Source organism: Ursus maritimus, unplaced genomic scaffold, assembly GCF_017311325.1.
Source record: "Ursus maritimus isolate PB19 unplaced genomic scaffold, ASM1731132v1 scaffold_30, whole genome shotgun sequence".
Taxonomy (NCBI): domain Eukaryota; kingdom Metazoa; phylum Chordata; class Mammalia; order Carnivora; family Ursidae; genus Ursus; species Ursus maritimus.
Genome location: NW_024425564.1, coordinates 11562148 through 11583158, shown reverse-complemented (window position 1 = coordinate 11583158; position 21011 = coordinate 11562148).

The window sequence follows — 21011 nt, the reverse complement described above, 5'->3', positions numbered from 1 at the left end:
AGGCAAGGAATCAGGAGAAAGGAAAGATAGAGACTCCAGGAGATCTAGAAATGAGATGTCTGCCTTTCTATATAGGGGTAGATGGGGGCTTGGAGGCAAAGAGATGGCCGCTGGGCTGATATGGGAGAGGAGGGGAGGGGTGGGCTGAAGGCAGAGCCCCTGTCTACCAAGCATCCCCACCGAAGAAGAACCTCAGCCTCTGTGTCCTGTCTGCATCCCTGGTGAGGTCTGTGACGTCAGGTCCTGAGCTTCTGTATCTGTCTTGTCACTTGTCTCTGTCACTGCTCCACTGTCTCCACATCTTGTTGTGTCATCTCTGAACATCTGGAAGCACCTGTCTGTGCAGTAGTGGGCCATGTGAGGGTTTTCCTCTTCTTTGCTCTTTCACCTGGTACTCATGGACGGCTCCACCCAGGGCAAAAAGAGTGACCATGTGTGACTAAGGGGTGTGGAAAGCAGGGCTGACGTGAGAGGGGCAGGAAGGCAAATGTGAAACTGGGGAAGAACCAGAATTTGAATCTCTTCCCAGAACCTGAGGACCCAATCATCCTCTTCTCTGCTCCACCCATCAGAGCTCAATCCTTCTAGAGTCCAGCCATTTGTTCTCTACCTCCCCAGAGCTCTGGAGGCCACCGCCACCCAGTCCCCACTCCCTCTGCTGGGGCTGGGTCAGGAGTCTACCCCCTCTGTGTTCCTTTTCTCAGATCCCACCCATTCGGCAGGCACCCAGGTGCCTGGCCCATGACACAGCAGCTGCGGTCTCCTGTTATCAAGGTACCACTGTGGGGTGGAGCCGTTCCATTTGCTTAAGGTTTAGGCCTGAGGGGCCCCAGCCCCCCTGACGTCAAATATGGACCCATATAAGCTGAGGGGACCCCAGCCCATGGCCCCAGGCAGCTGTCCGACTCCGACATGGCCCAGCCAGCCCACTGCATCCACTCCAGCTTTGGCCTCCAGTGCTGCCTCCTCGTCCTTCTAGCTTCCTGGGAGGCAGGTAAGATGCCCTCGGGGGCTAAGGGGTCACCACAACACAGGGAGACAGAAGACAGACAGGGATTGTTTCTTAGCACTATGGGGTTGAATGACCAATCAAAGAAATGAACAGCGGGTGAACGTGTGATGGGAAGGGCTGTGGGCACAAGGTTGTTGCAAAAACTGCCTAGGATATTCACGCTCATGTCTGCTGGCAATGGCAGGTAGGAGATGAAATCCAGCCTGTGCTTTGCTTCTCAAGACAGAGCCACCCAGAGCGGGGCTTCTTCCAGTTTACACGAGGACACTGTACAGGCTGGCATAGGAGAGGGGACCTGACGTTCGCGGAGATCTGCTATGTGCAAGGAACTCACAGGTGCTCACAATTCTTCATCTCATTTTATCTCCTCAAATCCCCTGAAGTGGTTAAAAATATCCCACTTTATAGTGAGGCGAGTGTGACCCAGAGAGGTAAAGGGACTTGTGCACAGTCGTGCAGCTAGAGGGTAGCAAACAGAGATTCGGACACCCCACACTGCCTGCTTCCCTCCGGACGCACGGGGTGCATTTCTCTCCCAAAAGCCCTGTCCTATGCTGACTTTGGTTCTACTCTGCTATGTGGCCCATTTAGCGAGTCTGGACTTCCCCACGCCTGGCCAGCGCCAACAGATGATGCCTACTGAGCACCTGCTATGTGCTGGCATTGTTCTAGGCACTTCACCCACGTTTACTTATTTAACCCTCACAGCAACTCGGTAAGGTATGTGTGTTTTTGTCCCCCCCCCCCGGCCGTGTTATAGTTGGGAAACGTCCCAGGGCTTCAGTGAGAAAATGTATATGGAAAAGTTTAATGAGCAAAACAGAACTTACAAGTTAAAGGGAAATCACCAAATTCGTTCACTTAGTTAAGAAAGTTCTGTGGCTGACCCCAGGGGGTAGAGAGGCCAACCAAAGGGGCAGTGTGGAGGGGACCCGGGTGATTTGAAGGAGGGTCTTCATAAGGCAGACACACACACACAGATTCAGGAGGCCTCTCTCTGTGCTGGCTAGGGTTACCCACGGCAACGACAACGATGATTGCAAACCGGGGCCCAGAAAGCTGTGAGTCTGGATGCCCCAGACAGTATTCGGGGCAGGGCGGGTAGAAGCTGCTTCTTCTAATAACGTTTGACTGAGGGTGATATTGGGGGAAGTTTCTCCTCCCTGAGCTCAGGTCACGCGGGGGTCAGAAGGGATGGGGCGAGGGGACCAAGTGTATGGTGGGTGGTAGGGGCAGGGCTGAGGAATCTCCAAGCTGCCTCTGCTAGGTCTCGGCAGTGCGTTCTGTTCGTGCCCCAGTGATGGCCTTCCGCTTACCTCAGGGGTCTGGGGACAGAGGCACCAGAGCCACTGTCAGCCTCCCAATCTCCAGTCTCTTCTCTCCGCCTTCCTGTCAGCTGCTGTCCCACCTGCTGCCCTCCACCACCTTCTTTGTGCGGCTGCCCAGGAAGAGGAATCTGTAGGTACAGAGCAGAAGGGCAAGAGTCACGAATCAACGCCACACACATTCGCTTTTCAGGGAGATTTGCTCTAGGACACAAACAGGTGCAGGGCAGACTTGAGATCCAAATTCTAGAACAAGGACACCCCGAGCTCTGTGTGTGCTGTCTGGGGAGATGGCCGTTAGGACTTACTGGCCGGGAGGGCGGGGAGGGCTGAGGGAAGGCCCAGGGCAGTGGACACTCAGACCCTGCAGAGAGCAAGTGAAGGACAGGTGGACAGGGCCTGAGACAGGGATAAGGTTGGGATGGGGTCAGGCCGGGGCTGGAATGTGGGTCCTGCTGGGCACATGACTATGTCCAGCAGGGAGTGAGGCCAGGGTAGGGAGGGAAGAATGATCACTGGGGTGGGTGAAGACCTTCAGCCCACAGTGCTGGCCCTTCTCCCCCATCATTAGTCCACAGGACTAGTCAACACCCAGACTCGGATAACTGGATCCTAGAAACCCAGAGTCTGTGTCATGCAGCCATAGAACCAGAGGTGCCGAAACTAGATTAAATTATCTCTCAGGGGAGCACAAGCGGGCCTGGGGTCCTGGAGAGAATCTAAAAAGGATGTTTTCCTATAATAAATGTTATAGGATTTAATTTCTATGACAGAAATAATATATCCTCATTATAGAAACTGGAAAATGGAAAAAATGAGAAAGAAAAATAAAATCGCTCCTAATACTCCCCAGTTACCCACCCAGGCAACATTCGAGTGTATTTCTCTTTAGTCTTTTTACCCTGAGTTTTAGGTCACATATTGAGCTTATGTTCTGTAGACATTTCAAGCATTTACCCATATTAACACAAACAGAGTAAGCCATTTTCTAGGGGCAGGAACACCAGATATGCTCTTTTGGGTGAGGCTGCTCTGACAGAGACCCTGTATCATGAGTCACCTAGCAGGATGTCCACCTTCTTTTCAAACAAGAGAATGGAACAGATTGAACAGACCTTTGGAACTGCACACAGTTTTGATGTTGTGGGATCTGTTTCCATTCTTTAATCCAGGCTGGGCATCCACCTCCAGTGCCTCGTGCCAAAGCCAGATTTTCCTCTCTGCCTATCAGTGACAGCAAAAGTTACTTTCAGGCCATTATTGTAGTCAGTGAAATGAATATCTCATGGTGAACACTTCCTAGGGAACTGAAACTGCTATCAACAGTAGACTGACTGGGGAGAAGAGATGGACATCTCATGGCCAGTGTGGGGGGGAGGGGGGTGTTAGTCACTGATTTGCCTCATGGCTGAACTCAGAATCAAGGAATTCTTTGAGCTTTGACTCCAGATTTTATAACTGATGGTTCCGTAATTGTGTGCTGTAGGTTTGGAATTCTAAGACCTAGTTATCTGAGTCTAGTTATTGATGATGTGGCCCCTGGGGTTAAATGACAGCCAGTATCCCAGAACTGGTGTGCTGCAGGACTTTTTTTAACACCTCAGGGCCTCGGGGCACCTGGGTGGTTCAGTCGGTGAGGCATCTGCCTTCGGCTCAGGTCGTGATCTCAGGGTCCTGGGACGGAGCCCCACGTCAGGCTCCCTGCTCTAAAAAGTCCCTGATTAAAAGTCAGGCTGCTTTTCTCTCTCCCTCTGCTGCTCCCTCTGCTTGTGCTCTCTCTTTCTCTCTCTCAAATAAATTAACAAAATCTTTTAAACAAAACACATCTCAGGGTCTCAATTATTTCACGGTCAGAAAGTACCCTTCGGTTTCCCAGCCTTTGGAGGTCACAGTTATGTTTGCTTTTTTACTTAATGTGCGTGAGGAAAGGGTGCCGGCACTGTTTCTGAAGGGCCTTCCTCAGTCTTAAAATATTCTGTCAATCACCTACTCACCACATGTGTAAAGCGCTTCCTCTAGGCTGGGGACCCAGCAATGCATGAAGCAAACGAAACTCCCCGCCATCGTGGGAAGTATTCATCGCGCACTAGAGAATGACGAGTGTCATGCTGATACAACACAGCGGGCGGAGGTGGCCCAGGAAGAGGTGGTCAAGGCAGGCCTCAGAGGTACACGGACTAGGTGGGTCAGGAGCTGCCGCAGGCCACGGGCTCAGGCTCCGCTTACCGCCAGGGGCGCAGGGCAAAGTATGAGACTGTTTCAAAGACCACAATTTGGATTCAACAAACTCTTTGAAGAACCTTCTTTGCTCGAGCTGGTGCAGCTGACGTCATTGCTGCTTACAGCTGGGGATGTGCAGCTTCCGAACACGTAAGCGACCGGGCAAGGGTGCAAAGCTGGTGAGGGACGGAGCCTGAGCTCTAATCCTGTGCTCGGATTCTGTAAGGCCAGTGGAATCCGCCACGCGCTGCCGCTGCTCATTTATTCATTCCGTGTCTATTTATTCGTCCCTTATCCCATTTAAAAGCATCTGGGACAGGGATTCCTGGCCGGCTCGGTCAGTTGAGCATCTGACTCTTGATTTCAGCTCAGGTCACGATCGCAGGGTCGTGAGACGGAGCCCTGTGTCGGGCTCCGTGCTGGGTGTGGGGCCAGCTTCAAGATTCTCTCTCTCCCTCTGCCCCCCAACTTTCTCTCTAAAAAAACTTTAAAAATTAAAAAAATAAAAGCATCTGGGGTATAGTGAGAAGCCTGACTTTGCCAATTATTTAATCTCTTTGAACTTCCTTTCCTTACCTATAAAATGGTAAGATCATGTACTTGTCTCCCAGGTTTGTAGTGAAGATTAAATAAATAGACGAAGAGACAGCATTCTTCAGGGTCCCATAAATGCCGGTGTTCTTCCTTTTCCAGCGGCTGGGCTGACCTATAGTTTGTGTCATGTAGTCTTAACCAGTAGGAGCCTGGACCTGGGAACTCAGAATCTGTGTTCAAATTCTGGCTCAACCTCTTACTTGGGGAGTGTCTTTGGGGAGATTACTTAACCTCTCTGAACCTTGTTTTCTCATCTATAAAAAGGGGAAAGAGTGAATAGTTCTCAACTTCAAAGGGCTGTTGTGAGAAGTGAATGAGTTAATACATTCCTCATTATAAGACCTGCCCGTCTCACAGTAAGTGTGCAAAAAATGTTGGCCATAGCTACTGCTGTGGGATGGTGTACAAGTCACTATTCCTCCAGGGTGAAACTTGAAACTCAAGTTTCTTGGCTGTAAGATAGGGAGGCTGACAGCTTCTAAGGCACTTCTGTGGAGCTGTGAGATCAGTCATCCTAGACGAAAATCCAGAAAGTGAATGTCTGTGAGGCAACCACCTGAGCTCTTGGCCCAGAGAACATGGCCAATGAACAGCAGCTATCATTGGGGTTGCTGCTGAAGGAACCAAAGAATCGAACTAACATAGTGGAGCCTCAAAACTCAGCCCTCCTTTCTCTCCCTAACCTCGAATCCCTTCAGAGACTTGGGCTCCCCTAATACCCTTACCCCCTTCTTTCCCCACCCATATTTCTTTCAAGGAGTTCCCCAGCCCCCTACTCTTGTTGGCAGCACGGGGCGGGGGGGGGATTGTGGTTTTCTATGATTGGGAATGGGTCCAGGTTCTGGTTGCCGCCTTGAGCTAACAGAGACCGGAAATCTCAGTTATGTAACAACATTATCTCTTTCACTCTTCGAGATCTCTTAGCTAGGTATCAGAGACATCTCCTCTATCCCCATTGGTTGTTTTTCCATGTAATTAAGGTTCATATCTGTTCACTGATAGAGGTTTTTTCTCTCACACCCTGTCCTTAAACACGGACAGTCCCTTCCGAAATTCAGCTGCCTCATTCACTCCTCTCCGGACCCCCAGTCAGATATCTTTTTCTTTCAGGAGGGTGACTTTCATCTATCCCAGGTGGCTTTAGGTGTGTGAAGGGGTGGGGGGAAGTCAGTGGGGAACCATAAGGATTGAGTCATTTCATCTACTTCTCTGCAACCAGACCAAACTTTAACACCCAAATGAAAGTTTCCCATCTCCCTCCTCTATCCACCTTCCATTCCTCTTCTTACCTCTCTCTCAGTCATCATCTTCATCTACTTATTAATCCCTATGGGAAGTTCTGCCAGAAATCCTACCTCAGTCTCTCACACAGTTACATTTGGGATGGAGCTGGAATGTTATGGAAAGATGGAGATTCTGATATTTGCTCCCTTTCCTCTCAGCTCTGTCATGGAAAGGGAACTCCATTCCATAAGTATATAAACTCTAAAGGAGCATTTGTGGAGTAAAATGCCAGTCAATATCTGATCGCAAAATCTTATGATTTGATAGGCAGGGCAGGAGGGAGAGGTTGACAGGCACACAAATAACTGTAATGTCAAGTTGAAGGTAACAGGAAAGGGTATTAACAAATAATTTTTGGGGGGCGCCTGGGTGGCACAGCGGTTAAGCGTCTGCCTTCGGCTCAGGGCGTGATCCCGGCGTTCTGGGATCGAGCCCCACATCAGGCTCCTCTGCTAGGAGCCTGCTTCTTCCTCTCCCACTCCCCCTGCTTGTGTTCCCTCTCTTGCTGGCTGTCTCTATCTCTGTTAAATAAATAAATAAAAATCTTTAAAAAAAAAAACAAATAATTTTTGGAGCACTGAGATGAAGCTAGATCTTATCTGCTTGGAAGGATCTGGAAAGATGCCATAAAGCCGGAAAGGTCTGAAACTGAGAACTGAAGAATAGAGGTGGAAAAGAGGTAAGGTGGCATTTTTGCTGGAGGCACAGCCTGAACAAAGGTCCAGAGACTAGAGGAGAGAGTGGGGATTATATATTACAGTATTCTGAGCATATTGGCTGGGGAGATATATCTAGGGTAATAAAGGGATCCTTAGAGACAGAAGAGGGCAGAGAAGCAAGGAAGAACTTAATGGAAGTTTCTTATTTGCTTCTCTTCCTTCACAGGTGCTGTCACATTTCAAGAATTTCAGAAAACTCATGATTCCCCAGCATCTGATCATTTGTTCGCTCCTAAATCAGGCCTTGTTTATAGTACACCCTCTGACCGTACTGCTCTTCATTCAGGCCACAACCCTCTAGACCTCAGTAAATCTACAGAAACCCATAAGGTAAAACGTCATTGCAATAATACACAGCATATCCTGACGACTTACAAACCTATACGTAATTCCCCAAACTCTACAAGTCATCATGAAGTTCCTTCTACTTCTAGAAAAAACCGCAGCAATCAAGGAAAAGACCCAAATGTCCAGAATGGAGGCTCTCTTGACCCTACTGACTCTACTAACACACATAAAGGACTGTCTGGTGCAAAATCTCCAATCCCAACAACCAAGAACAAAAGAGCTTGCACTAAGCCCAACACAAACAAAACAGGTACAGGAAACCAACATAAAACTGTAACATCTTCAAGAAACATCAACATTAAAAGCGCTACTTCACACAAGACCCTAAGTCCTGTCCACAACTTGGTCAGTCCAGAGAGCAATAAAATGCCTACATCGTCCTCAGGCAGAAGCAAAACAGCCACAAAGGTATCACATGAGGCTACAAGAACCCCAGAAAGGTCAAAAAGAGCTGAAGATCATAATATAGTTGCTGGTTCCAGAACTACAGTTGCCTCAGGCAAGACTGTGATGCATACTAGAGAACACATAAACAGGACCACATCAGTCATCGAAAAGACCACACTAATGCCAGCAACACTTAGAGTACACAGACATAGGACCACATTAGCTCATATAAATATCACAAGAACACTAGAAAACCCACCGGAAGATGGAAAACGGGTCAAATCGCCTTATAAGAAGAACCCAGGAGTTTCAGGACAGTCTACAAAACATGAAGAGACTAAATCAACCGATAAGATGACCACAACAACCCAAGAAAAGTCCAAGAAACACGGACAGAACAGCACTCTGTCCAACAGGAGGACCACGAGCGCCCCAGAAGGTTCCAAGGACTATGGAGGGAAGACCACAGGAGCCCCAGAAGTTTCCAAGGACCATGGAGGGAAGACCACAGGAGCCCCAGAAGTTTCCAAGGACCATGGGGGGAAGACCACAGGAGCCCTAGAAGGGTCCAAGGACAATGGGGAGAAGACCACCCTAGACAATGGGAAGATCACAGGAGCCCCAGAAGGGTCCAAGGACCATGGGGAGAAGACCACAGGAGCCCTAGAAGGATCCAAGGACCATAGGGAGAAGACCACCCCAGCCAATGGGAAGATCACAGGAGCCCCAGAAGGGTCCAAAGACCAAGGGGGGAAGACCACAGGAGCCCTAGAAGGGTCCAAGGACCATGGGGAGAAGACCACAGGAGCCCTAGAAGGGTCTAAGGACCATGGGGAGAAGACCACAGGAGCCCTAGAAGGGTCCAAGGACCATGGGGGGAAGACCACAGGAGCCCTAGAAGGGTCCAAGGACCATGGGGAGAAGACCACCCTACACAATGGGAAGATCACAGGAGCCCCAGAAGGGTCCAAAGACCATGGGGGAATGACCACAGGAGCCCTAGAAGGGTCCAAGGACCATGGGGAGAAGACCACAGGAGCCCTAGAAGGATCCAAGGACCATGGGGAGAAGACCACCCTAGACAATGGGAAGATCACAGGAGCCCCAGAAAGGTCCAAGGACCATGGGAGAATGACCACAGGAGCCCTAGAAGGGTCCAAGGACCATAGGGGGAAGACCACAGGAGCCCTAGAAGGATCCAAGGACCATGGGGAGAAGACCACCCTAGCCAATGGGAAGACCACAGGATCCCTAGAAGGGTCCAAGGACCATGGGGAGAAGACCACCCTAGCCAATGGGAAGACCACCGGAGCCCTAGAAGGGTCCAAGGACCATGGGGAGAAGACCACAGGAGCCCTAGAAGGGTCCAAGGACCATGGGGAGAAGACCACAGGAGCCAATGAGAAGATTACACAAACTTCAGCCAAATCTACAAAACGTGACAAATCTGTCACTAATACCTCTCCTGATCCAAATAAAACTGATGTTACCTATGAGGTGCCATCTTTTACACTCACTAAATCTCACATGGAGCTGAGTTTTACCAGGGCAAAGACCCCAGGCAACAAAAGCCATCCATATCAGAACAAAGATGGCTCACAGAGAGGTCTTCATGCTGGAGGAATGAGAGACAATGATTCGTTTCCTGCATGGGCCATAGTTATTGTGGTCCTGGTGGCTGTGATTCTCTTCCTGATGTTCCTTGGCCTTATCTTTTTGGTAAGGGAGAGGGATGCTACAGGGGAGCAAATGCATGAGATAGGGAGTTGACAAGAGATTACAGATCTGAACCAGAGGGAGTAATTAGCTCAGAAAAAGAAGCATGGTAGTGGGAAGGGGGATGGTAATAAAGGGGTAGTGGTGGTGAAGACTATGGGGAAAGACAATGATGCATGGGGCATGAACAATGGCACTGGACAGAAGTCTGAGGCTGAGAAAAAAGGATGTAGGATAGGGAAAAATTGGAGGTTGGAGAAAGAATCTGGGATGTGAGAATAGGGGATATTAGGATAGGGAAAACTGGACAGCGGTGGGAAGTAGAGGTGAGGTCTGGGACTTAGTGCATGGGATCTGGGGCTGGAATAAGGATCAAGGTTTGGAAGGAATCTTGGGAAAGGAGGAAGCTAAAGGTCTAGGGTCAGAAAGAATAGAATCAAAGGATTATGGGTGTTGAGGAAATCAAATGGCGTAGCTGATGAAACCCATTCCTCCTTTCTCCTAATCACAGATCTCCTATATGACGAAAACACGCCATGCACTGATCCAGAACAAGGAGGACAATGACCCAGAGGATGATGGGGGCCCTAACTCCTACCCAGTCCACCTGATGCAGCAGCAGACCCTCGGCATGGGCCAGATCGCTTCCCCACGGTGATCCTTTAGAAAGTGCCCAGCTCTTCTATGCCCTTAGTAAGACGAGGGACTAGCCTCACAATTCATATGTCCTGGACTCCAGGAAGGGCAAGGTACTGACGGTTAACAGCATTAACCCTTCATCTGCTGGGTTCTTATTGAAACTGGTCTAAGGAGGAGATGATGAGTAAGAAGGATGTCACTCTGGGAGATACAAAAGAAAGAATGAATAGTATAAGCATGTGTTCTCTGTAGAAGATGACGGTCTCAGAATGAAAAGATGTTTGACGGACATATGGGGTGGGCACCAATACTGGACACTGAATCTTGGGAGGAGGAGCCTGGCTAAAGGAAGTTTGGGGGCCTTAGAAGCCAGTGCCCCAGATCTGACTGTAAGCTGGGTTTCAGGACCAATCTATAATATTTCTATCTATTACTTAGACTTTGTGTGTAAGCAGGCTTGTCTTTGAGTTCCCAGGACACTTGTCCCCCTCCTTTTTAAAATGGAAAAGTAGGATCTGAGAATAAAAGAGCACTTATTTCCTTCACTGTCTCTACACCTGGGAGAAAGGAAAATTCCAGAAAAGATCATAAATATCTCTCATCCAGATGGTTCTTCCCTCATCCTCCCGAATCCTTTCATTTTTCTAAATGTCTACAGTAGGCATCCTGTTGGTTTGGCTTGCTGGGTTGTGGGTGGCATGCAGGGAGGGATTTTTGTTTGGCCTGCAGTGTTACCCATTCATCCCCATCAGGCCTTCCCTGATGGTGTTCCCCACTCATCATTTATTTTCCTGTCTGTTCTACCAAAAGCCAGTCTGGGCTTTTTCCTGGAGGAGTCACTCGCCTTCTCTATTGCCCCCATTCTCTCTCTCCTCACACTTTCACTCCAGATTCTGATTTTCCTCCTTGTAGGCATCTCATATGGATTTTCTCTCCAACTTATTAAAGCCCTTTTACCTATTACTGATTTGGCAGAGGGGGAAAGAGTAGACAGATAATAGTCTTTTTATAATAAAGTATAAAATATGTGTAAAGTAAGAACATCATAATTACTGGACTCTCAGTTGGGAGAAGTCCTGGCTGGTGTTCCTGACTCTGGCCGTGACCTTACAGATGACCTTCATCAGGAGTGGCTAGAGAATAGGAATTCTTTGGAGGGTCATGGAGAGGAGCTGGAATTTCTATTGCTCTTAAGATGAGTCACTCTTGAGTTCCTGCTGGGCTCATTTGCATGGTGACAAAAAAAGGAGAAAATGTATTAATTAATAAGCAAGTATTTCTAAGCACCTTTTATAAATTCTGTTGAGGATTATAAAGAAGTGTAAGACGTAGTTGCCACCTGAGACACCAATATAGGAAAATTAAAATTAAATACGTAATTCAATAAGAGTTATCACAAGGCAGTACTACACAGAATAAAACAGGACTCTAATGAATTAAACCTAATATTTATGGGCAACTACTACATTCCAAATTGATGTTAGGACACTAGCCCTGCTCTAAAACCATTCCATGCCCAAATGTCAGTCCCAGCAGAACCACCGCCCATCATCCACACAGCCTGGGCTCTCACTCTTAACACAGGAGGCTCAGCAACTTCCCTGAGCAGAAAGACACTTCCGTTGACACAGGCCTTCCAACTTGAACTTCATCTGGAATCAAAAAGCAGTCACTGTTTGCTTCTTTGGGCCTTGCCATTTGCAGGAAGCTGGAAGTCTACCATGGACAGTAGTCCTAATGCAGACACGCATGTCACTGAGTTATCTGCCAGGGTCCACTCCAGGCTGGGTGGGCCCTCCGGCCTCAGGATCTTTCGGAATCTCCCACCAGAGTTCTGCTCTGCTAAAGGCAGGATTGTAGCTTGGATCCCAGAATGGTGGCATGCCGGATGTTAGAGGGACCCCAGAGTTAGGCCCCTGGAAAGAGGCTTGAGGCAGAGAGGGACACAGGGGTTCCGGAAGAGGGCTGGGGTGCTTGAGAAAGAAAGGACAAGGATGTCAGATTTTTAGTCATCTGGGCAGATGGCGACTCGGCAGGTGGCAGCTGCCAGGACAGGAGTGGCACTCTTTCTCAGGAGAAAAGAAGATACTGCCTATCCCTGGCCTTTAACCATTGAATTTCTCCAGCCTGGACCCTAATTTAAAAAACAAAACCAAACCAAGCAAGAACACCTCTGCGCACCCCCACCCCCAGGGGAGTGCGAAACATCCAATGTGATAAGGCACCCAAATGGAGCACTGGGGGTCAGGGGTATATATTCCGCGAGTGTAGAAGGCTCTCCAAACGCAATAGGGACTATGGACCCCAGCACAGAGGCTGATCGTCTCCTTTCCCACTTCTCTCCTCCCCTCCTAATGCCCACTTTGAAATCTAGGGGGAAATTCTCTGACAAGCTCCAGGGATGGGCTCTTATTAGAGAAAATTACATAAAAAGCGGCAAGGAGGGAACGGCTCCTTCCTCACAAGCTTAACCACGGCCCCCCGGGCACCCCCAGGAGAGATCCGTGCCCAAGACCTCTAGAGCCGAGGTGGGCGCCAGGTGCGAGGGCAGAGGGGTGAGCCCGGGTAAGGCCGGCCAGTATCATGGGTGAGGGACAGGGGACCAGAGCAGCGGAGACTCTGGGGTCCCTGAGCATGGGGCCCTCCCTTCCTCCCTCTAGGCTCCACCTGCCGCGAGGTTCCTGTATCTCGCTCGGTAACTGAGCGGATCAGGGGTTCACAGCCGGCACCCCCCCCCCGCCCTCACCCCCACCCCAAGGCGCCGCTTCTGCCCCAGCACCCGGCAGGTCGCCGCGGACGACACTCAGCCACCTGCAAACTGCGAGCCCGCCTGCGGTTCGAGCTCCGCACAGCCCCCGGCTCGCGTGCAGTTCTTCGGCCACGTTTCCTGTGCTAAGCGCTTCCTTCCACCCGCACACCCTCCGCAATAAAACGAAAGTTTGCGCTGTGCTTGCTTTCACATCACGTACTTCAATCCTCTGCTAACTGCGCGTTCTTTCTTATTACGCTTGTTTGACAGATGGCAAAACCGAGACTCAGAGAAGTACCATGTTCAAACCCGCACAGCTCCTGGGAACAGAGTTTTTCTCCCAATCCAACTTCACTTTGCTCCTTAGTGTGACTTAGCATGACCTGGATGGGTGGGAGGTTACTACTACCCAAGGAACGTAGTATAATTGAGGTTTGTGCAAGAAAGCGTCCAGCTCCTTCTTGCGGAGTCCAGGTCTCCTGTACAGCCCCTTGGACTTCCCAGAGTTTTGTTCTTCCGGCCCCACAGGGCTGGGTCTGTCCTGACAGCCTCTGTCACCTTCTGAGACTCATTCACTGGCCGCATGGTCACAGTGTTCCGCCCTCCCTCCCAATACCCAGGCCCCTCGCAGCTGACTGTACCAGCGCACCCGGTCCTGCACAATGAGTGCTGGTATGGTAAGAAGATTCAACGATTTGGGACCCAGTCACCCCCATTTTTTTCCTTTCTGCCTCCTACAAAGGCCTCTGCTCCAGAAATGAGACATCCCCAGAGAAAACAGGTTTTTGCTGACTTTTGTCCCCAAGGGTGGGTCTACTTTCCTGTGACAGGTTTGATCCCCTTGTTCTCTCTCCCTTCCTGTGCCACAGATGCCCCTCCCTGGAGAGGGAGGGCCCGGAAGTCATGGCTCCCCCACACGCCCTGCCCACAGCAATGGCCAAGTGAGACAGGAAAGGGCTCCGGGCATATTGTGGAGTAAGCGTTGGAACCCAGAGTCTAGCTGTTTCAGTCCCTGGCTCCTACTACCATGGAACGTACCCCAGCTGATCTTACTCGTCCCACAACCCTGGCCCTAGCAAGCTTTTGAAACTTCATGTCCCAGTGAGACTCCAGGCATCAACTCGTCCCCGGCAGTCCGCCTCTGCTATAGAACCCAGGCATTCTAGGTAACAACTTCCAATGTGGATTGTTTCAAGAGGAGGAGAAGAAAATTATCGCCTGCCTCCTGCGTCCTGCTGTGGCTTCTCTTTGGAATCCTGGGACTTGGTAAATGAATTCCCTATCAATCACAGAGGACATGGAGGCCATAAAAAGTCAAGAGGAGACAAGGGTCTCTGTCCCAAACACTCCTTGCATATTCTCATTCTTTTTCTGGAAGCAAAGACGATAAACTTCTTTTTGCCCGTTTCTGTGAGAGTCAGCACTGACCCTAGCCCCCACTGACCATGACGGTGGCCCTCACCTTCTTCACCTTGCAGCAAATCCACCCTTTTCGTCTCCCTCCGAACTTCAGCTAGAAGCAGGAACACAGATAGCAGCTTTATTTTCATTTTCCCTTGGAAGCCTGGGGCGTATAGCTGCTTGATAAATGTTTTGTTATCTAACTTGAAAATCCTAGTTTCTGTGTCATCCTTAATCCCTTATTAGAGTTAGCCTCCACGTCTAAGTAAAGCCAAGGGAAACGAAAATATCCCTTCCAGAAATGCTGCCTAAATGTAAATCCTTGGTCAGCTCTCAGAATTCCTGAATAGAGACACACGTGGAGGGACCACAGAGATCCCAGGGCAGTGGGAATTGTGGATGAAATTAGCCAGAGGAGAAGTAAAGTCTGGGCTCTCATGTTCCTAGCCATTTCACCTGACTTCTCTTCTAGACTCCTCCAGAATTTCAAGTTTCTCTTTTTAATTATTAAAATCAATGCCAAATAACTTATAAATGCTCTTGATTTTCACTGTAGGATGGAATGCCTAAAAAGGGAGTAGGCAGGGTAGGTGTGGAGTTCATAGAAACAGGCCTGGGTTTATTTTTGTGTATAGTGTAAGGAAATGGCCCAGTTTCATTCTTCTGCATGTGGCTGTCCAATTTTCCCAACACCATTTGTTGAAGAGACTGTCTTTTTTCCATTGTACATTCTTTCTTCTTTGTTGAAGATTAGTTGACCATAGAGTGAGGGTCCATTTCTGGGTTCTCTATTCTGTTCCATTGATCTATGTGTCTGTTTCTGGACCATTTCCTTACACCATACACAAAAATAAACTCAAAATGGATGAAAGATCTTCAATGTGAGACAGGAATCCATCAAAATCCTAGAGAACACAGGCAGCAACCTCTGTGACCTCGGCCACAGCAACTCCTTGCTAGACACGTCGCCAAAGGCAAGGGAAACAAAAGCAGAAAGGACTATTGGGACTTCATCGAGATAAAAGCTTCTGCACAGCAAAGCAAACAGTTGACAAAACCAAAAGACAACCGACAGAATGAGAGAAGATATTTGCAAATGACCTATCAGATAAAGGGCTAGTACCCAAGATCTATAAAGAACTCCTCAAACTCAACACCCAAAGAACAAATAATCCAGTCAAGAAATAGGCAGAAGACATGAACAGACATTTCTCCAAAGAAGACATACGGATGGCCAACAGACACATGAAAAAGTGCTCAATATCGCTCAGCATCAGGGAAATACAAATCAAAACCACAATGAGATACCACCTCACACCAGACAAAATGGCTAAAATCGGTAAGTCAGGAAATGACAGATGTTGGTGAGGATGTGGAGAATGGGGAACCCTCTTACACTGTTGGTGGGAACGCAAACTGATGTAGCCACTCTGGAAAACAGGATGGAGGTTCCTCAAAAACTTGAAAATAGAGCTACCCTACCACCCAGCAATCGCACTACTGGGTATTTACCCCAAAGATACAAATGTAGTGATCCAAAGGGGCACCTGAACACCAATATTTGTAGCAGCAATGTCCACAATAGCCAAACTACGGAAAGAGCCCAGATGAATGGATAAAGAGGTGGTAGATATACACAATGGAATATGACTCAGCCATCAAAAATGAAATCTTGCCATTTGCAGTGACGTGGATAGAACTAGAGGGTATTGTGCTAAGCGAAATAAGTCAATCAGAGAAAGTCAATCCGTGAAATATGATCTCATTCATATGTGGAATTTAAGAAACAAGATAGAGGATCATAGGGGAAGAGAGGGAAAAATAAAAAAGACAAAGAGAGGGAGACAAACCAAAGAGACTTTTTTTTTTTAAAGATTTTATTTATTTATTCAACACAGAGAGAGAGACAGCCAGCGAGAGAGGGAACACAAGCAGGGGGAGTGGGAGAGGAAGAAGCAGGCTCATAGCGGAAGAGCCTGATGTGGGGCTCGATCCCGGATCGCCGGGATCACGCCCTGAGCCGAAGGCAGACGCTTAACCGCTGTGCCACCCAGGCGCCCCAAAGAGACTTTTAATCATAAGAAACAACCTGAGGGTTGCTGGAGGGGAGTTGGGTGGGAGGATGGGGTAACTGGGTGATGGACATTAAGGAGGGCATGTGATGTAATGAGCACTGGGTGTGATATAAGACTGATGAGTCACTGACCTCTACCTCTTCTACCTTGGAAACTAATAAACTAATAATACATTATATGTTAATTAACTGAATTTAAACAAAAAAATTAAAATTGCAAAAAAAAGAAACAGGCCTGGGTTGAATGAACAAAAGGTGGTATTTTTTCTTATTCCTTTGATACTTGTTTCTTTTTTTTTTAATTTTGTATTATGTTATGTTAGTCACCACACAGTACATCATTAGTTTTTGATGTCGTGTTCCGTGATGATACTTGTTTCTTGTGCCCTCCCTCTAGCCCCTCCCAAAGACTCTCCTGGAGACTGTTGTCTTGCATATTCTGTTCTCTTCCTCCTCCCTCTCTGTCTGTGAACCCCTTCAGCTTGAACCATTATTACTGCTGATGACTTCCAGACTCATCTCTAGCTCGTCTTTGCTGTGAAATTCAGTCCTGTATTTCCAGGCTTATTTTTCCCATAACATCTTCACTCGGATATCACGTCATATCGAACATGACACACACATGTATTTGTCCAGCAAAATTTTTGGAGCATTTCCTCCAGACTAGATCTGAAGATACATCAACAAAGCAGCAACACATCCTGCCTTTAAGGGTCTCACAGGCCACCGGGAAAGGCAGATATCACACAAGGAATGACACATAAATACGGAAGAGTTGTAAGTGTGCAAAAATGCTAGCAGGCACCGCTTCAGCTTCCCCTCAGGTCTCTACAGTTTCCCTCATCTCCATCCACTCATCTCCATCCACTCTCTCCCTCCCTCACCCCCTTTACATTGGAGGAGTGTCTCTCTAACCTGGGCTCTGGTTCCCATCACATACTTCCTGCGTTTCAGTAGGGTTCCCCCCCTCCACCCACACACTCTCTATTTCTCCTTCTCCAGGGTCCTTCCCATCAGCATCCAAACAAACTCTAGAACAGTGTGCACAAGAATCACCTGGAAGAGATTCTATTTTTCTACTTATTTATTTATTAAAAATTATTTATTTTTTACGGAGGTACAATTGACATGTAACATTATATTAGTTTCAGGTGTACAAAAAAATTATTGGATATTTGTATCTATTGAGACATGATCACCACAATAAGTCTAGTTAATATCCATCACCACGTATACTTACAATATTTGTGTGTGTTGAGAACTTTTAAGACCTACAGTCTTTGCAACTTTGAAATATATGACACAGTATTATTAACTATAGTCACCATGCTGTCCATTACATCCCCAGGACTTACTTATCTTATAACTGGAAGTTGTACCTTCTGATCCCTTTTACTCATTTTGCCCACCCCCACCCGCTGCCTCTGGTTCCCACCAGTCTGTCCTCTGTATCTAGAGCTGTTTGTTATAGCTTCCGCATATAAGCGAGATCGCACAGTAGTTGTCTTTCTCTGTTTGACTTACTTCACCGAGCATAATGCCTTCAAGGTCCATCCATGTTGTCACAAATGGCAGGATTTCCTTCTTTTTTATGCCTGAATAATATTTCATTGCATATGCATGAGATTATTTCTAAAGTGCAGATTTTGGCCCCTGTCCTTTGGGGTTCCTGAGTCAGTAAGTTTGGGGTAGGGGCTGGGATCTGCATTTTATTTATTTATTTATTTATTTATTATTTTTAAAGAGAGGGAACACAAGCAGGGGGAGTGGGAGAGGAAGAAGCAGGCTCACAGCGGAAGAGCCTGATGTGGGGCTCGATCCCATAACGCCGGGATCACGCCCTGAGCCGAAGGCAGACGCTCAACCACTGTGCCACCCAGGCGCCCCTTATTTTTTTATTTTTTATTTTTTTGTGGGGTTTTTGTTTTTTTGTGGTTTTTTTTTGTATTATGTTATGTTAGTCGCCATACAGTAGTACATCATCAGTTTTTGATAGAGTGTTCCATGATTCATTGTTGGCATGTAACACCCAGTGCTCCATGCAATACGTGTCCTCCTTAATACCCACCACTGGGCTAACACATCCCCTCACCCTCCCCTATAAACCCTCAGATTGTTTCCCGGAGTCCATAGTCTCTCATGGCTCATCTCCCCATCTGACTCCCCCCCCCCTTCATTTTTCCCTTCCTTCTCCTAATGGCCTCCCTGCTATTCCCTTATGTTCCACATATAAGTGCATTTGAACAAGCTCCCACCATTTTAACAAACTCCCAACCTGTGGTCCAGGAGCCACACTTTGAAAAGCTCTGCTCTTCCAGCATCCATCTTAACAAGCCCATATCTTTCCCAGCTCTGCCCTCTGTCATTGTAAAGTTTCTTGAAATAATTCCCTATAAACACTACCTCCATTTTCTCATCTTCTACTCACTGCGTACATACTTCCTTTGCAGATTTTATCAGAGTAACCCATGTAAATAGTTTTAAAAGTCCAATAGTCCTACAGGCCCATTACAAAAAAACAGTCCTCTCTGATGCACCTCTCGCATCTGATCCTTGCAGTCCAGAGGCAGCAACTCCCAACTTTTAGCTTCTTCTCCCAGTATTTGCACCTGCAGACTAAAACATGTTCCAATGCTTCCAGAGCTGCTGTGTTGGGAGTGCTATTCTCTTGAGTAGGGGGAGGGGCAGAGGAGAGAGTCTTTGAGCAGACTCTTTACGGAGCACTGAGCCTGACACGGGGCTTGATCTCACAACCCATGAGATCATGACCTGAGCTGAACACAGGAGTCGGATGCTTAACAGACTGAGCCACCCAGGCTCCCCCATCACATGGTAGTTTCTACATGTCCTTCAATATTATGCCTGTTGCTCAAAAGCTTTGTTTTTCCATATTCAGAAGTGGCACTGTCATAATGTGGCTTCCATTTAAAACAAGCAGTTTTCAGGTATATCTCTGCTTTGATAAGATGTTCATTTCTCTTCTGAGCCACCATTCCACAGTCTGTCCCTCATGTGAAAGGCAAGAGAGCCTCTTCTTTCTGGGCCCTGAAAGAGCCCTAGTTAGTGATTCATAGATTTTTTTGTTTGTTTCCAATGTTATCTATATACTTATTCATTGTCTTTCTCCCTTACTTGAATATAAGCTTCATACCTATATTTTACCACACTGCCCCATGCCTGGGATACCACATGCCTTACAGAAGCTTCCTAAGGAATATTTCTGAATGAGTGAATGAGAAGTACTGGACACAGAGAATGCCTGTCAGAGAGAAACTTAGATCAATCTCCTAGATTCTTCTCTAATCCATTCCCACTGCTGCCAGTTGTTCTAGCACTTTACACCAAAAATTAAAGGAAAGAAAGACATCATCCCAAGGATCTTCCCCTATCATTTCCTTGTGTCTCTTTACTGAGAGAACTTTTATGAACTGCCTAACACATCAGTTCTGACCTTGACTGCCTAAAGAGAGCCTGCAACATCTGGCCTCATCCAAAATTTACAGCCCGACTGCCTTCATTTCATGCATAACAACGCATGGGCTCTCCTCAGGCAGGGACAGTACACTGCAAGTCCCAAAGAGTGAAGGGGGATTGCACTTGAGAGTCTCTGCTCCAGTGCCCTCCCATTTTGGTGTGACCTCCTCCTTATTTCCACCTAGCTAAGGGAATGCTGCTACGGAGATCTGTCCACATGTCCTCTGTGTTTTCACACATTTTCTCCTTCATCTGATCTCCAACAATCCTTAGTATTAGAGAGATGATACGCGGTTTCTATTTGTGTTGCCTCCTTAGCATGTGTTAAATAAAAAGATTCAACCAGGCAAACGGAGTGACAAAAAAACCCCACAAAAACCAAAACACTGAGGACCCTGATTAGTAAAATTCTTGAGGAAAGAAAACACAGAGGTGATTGATCAAATGATTCATTCATTCAATAGCACAGCTGAGTCAGCAATCATGCCCATGGCATCTGCACAAAAAGAAAAAAAAAAAAAGGAAGAGGCGAAACTACCATAGCTGACCTCTATAAGGTACGTACTTCCACAGGCAGGGCTAACTAGTCTGGGTACCATAGTTCTGCTGACTCAACAGAAACAAGAATGACAGATATGTGCAAGGCTCCTAATTAAATATAAAAATGCACAAGTGGGGGTGCCTGGCTGGCTTGCTCAGTACAGTGGTCAGAGGAGCATGTAGCTCTTTTTTTTTTAATATTTTATTTATTTATATGAGAGAGAGAGAACACAAGCAGGGGGAGGGGCAGAGGGAGAGAAAGAAGCAGACTCCCTGCTGAGCTTGGAGCCCACACAATCCCAGGACCCTGAGATCATGACCTAAGCTGAAGTAAGATGCTTAACCAACTGAGCCAGCCAGGCGCCCCAAGAATGTGACTCTTGATCTCAGGGTTGTGAGTTTGAGCCCCACATTGGGCATAGAGATTACTTTAAAAAAGATCTTTAAAAGGAATGCAAAAGTGAGTGTTATTCCTGAATAAAAATTAATGTACTTTAGGGAGGACTACAGCTGCTGGGCCCACCGCAGC